At 48.5% G+C, this 2255-nt stretch overlaps 1 non-coding gene across 1 annotated transcript; it reads right to left on the bottom strand.

The window, feature by feature from the left end:
* Positions 1-1888: 1888 nt before the first annotated feature.
* Positions 1889-1957, bottom strand: TRNAP-GGG (transfer RNA proline (anticodon GGG)). Its single transcript has one exon. It is a non-coding gene; the product is annotated as a tRNA-Pro (tRNA).
* Positions 1958-2255: the final 298 nt, after the last annotated feature.

Genomic DNA, 2255 nt, shown 5'->3' with positions numbered 1-2255 from the left:
ACAGCAGACACCCTGTGAGGTAGGTGGGGCTGAGAGAGCTCTAAGAGAACTGTGACTAGCCCGAGGTCACCCAAACCCGGTTCTCCAGATTAGAATCCACCGCCCCAAATAGGGTTGCAAGGTCCTTCTTCTCCACCAGCGGGAGGTTTTTGGGGTGGAGCCTGCGGAGGGCGGGGTTTGGGGAGGGGAGGGACTTCAATGCCATAGAATCCAATTGCCAAAGCAGCCATTTCCTCCAGGAGAACTGATCTCTGTCGGCTGGAGATCAGTTGTACTAGCAGGAGATCTCCAGCTATTACCTGGAGGTTGGCAACCCTAACAGATATATATATACAAACAATATATATCAGACCAGGTATGTATATAGGTCGTATAATATATTACCAATTAGACAAACATCTGGTAAGATTGTCTCATGTTGTTAAACTGGGCTGTATATGTCTCCCATATAAAATGCGTGCAATCATCAACCTGGTTCACCAGATTAGCATCCGAATCTCGTGTGGAGGAGTGGGGAATCAAACCCGGTTCTCCAGATTAGAGTCCACCACACGCTCCAAACCACCGCTCTTAACCACTACACCACGCGGCTCAGAGGTACACCACGGGGCTGGGAGGTTAATTCAGGAATGGCAAAACGAGCCCAAGATCATGGATCCCTGGGGTGATATGCACATTATCTGTGCTGCTTGTGTAATTCAGACCACGCCTATAGCATGTGTGTGTGTGTCCCAAACACTGTAAAGGCTGGGTCCCTGTTTTTCCCTCTTTTCTTTTTTGAAAAAACAAAGCAGGCTCTTTCAAATTCCTATCACATCTTTTTGTTGTCCCCCCCCCCCGCTCCCTCTCCCTACTGGAGAGCGATGCCTTACGCAACAGGGGGGGGGGTGTTTCTGCCTGTTTGGGCTTTTGTTCCAGACTCCCATTTAAAGGGCAGGAACTGGTTCAAAATCTGCTTGGCCAAAGGGAGGGGGGCAGAGCATATTCCAACCATAATTTGCAGCTATGCAAATGTGGAATCTATCTTGGATTTTGTTTTTTAAAAAAAACCCGTTTTCTAGCCTTTATGGAGGAGGAGGAGGAGGAGAAGAATTGGTTTTTATAGGCTGATTTTCTCTACCTTTTAAGGAGAATCAAACCGGCTTAGAATCTCCTTCCCTCCTTCTCCCGTTCTTCCCTCCTTCCCTCCTTCTCCCCACCACAGACACCTTGCGAGGTAGGTGGGGCTGAGAGAGCTCTAAGAGAACTGTGACTAGCCCAAGGCTTCATGTGGAGGAGTGAGGAAACCCAACCCGGTCAACCAGATTAGCATCCGCCGCTCATGTGGAGGAGTGGGGAATCAAACCTGGTCCTCCAGATTAGAGTCCACCGCTCTTAACCATGCTGGCTCTCTGGAGAACAAGCCTGAAAATGCCTCCCCCCCCCCCACCCTCTATGTCTCGAAAACTTTCTGGAGTTCTTTGCCTCTTGCTGCCCCCTGTTGTTGAAAGAGAGTTCTGCATCTTTTTGGGAGGGGGGGCGGGCGGGAATCTGTAGCTAGATTGCAAAACAGCCTCACCTTCACCTCCAAAGGAAGTCTAAACAACGAACGCATGGAGCGCTTCATGCTGAATCGAACCATCGGTGCATCTTACACAGTGCTGGGCACTCTGATGGACAGGGTCTGTCCAAGATCTCAGGTGCCTTTTCCTCATCGGGAACGTGCTCCAACCCCTTGATCAATTCCCACCTGGAATATGAGGATACCTTTATTGGTATGAACACACGAAGCCGCCTTACACTGAATCAGACCCTCGGTCCATCAAAGTCAGTATTGTCTGCTCAGACCGGCAGCGGCTCTCCTGGGTCTCAGGTCTTTCCCATCACCTACTTGCCTAGTCCCTTTAACTGGAGATGCCGGGGATTGAACCTTGGCCCTTCTGCATCCCAAGCAGATGCTCTACCACTGAGCCACGGCCCCTCCCCTTACAGCACTGGTTCCCAACCGGGGGTCCGTGGACCCCCAGGGGTCCGCGAGAACTAAATTAAGGTCCGTGAAACAAAGTTATAAACCCATAATAAATTAATATTTTCAATTAAAAGTTCTCTATTATAAAAATATATATTCAAATATTATTCTAAGTTTAATGTTTAACAGTTATGATTAAAGTTTATTTTCAAATTCTCGGAATTTTTATTTTGAACCTTGGGGTCCCTGCACCGAACAAAAAAGTCTTAGTGGTCCCTGGTCAAAAAAAGGTTGGGAACCACTGACT

The sequence above is a fragment of the Euleptes europaea genome, chromosome 18 (assembly GCF_029931775.1).
Source record: "Euleptes europaea isolate rEulEur1 chromosome 18, rEulEur1.hap1, whole genome shotgun sequence".
In the NCBI taxonomy this organism is placed as follows: Eukaryota; Metazoa; Chordata; class Lepidosauria; order Squamata; family Sphaerodactylidae; genus Euleptes; species Euleptes europaea.
Note: the sequence above shows the minus strand (reverse complement) of the source record. Positions and strands in the feature narration are given on the sequence as shown.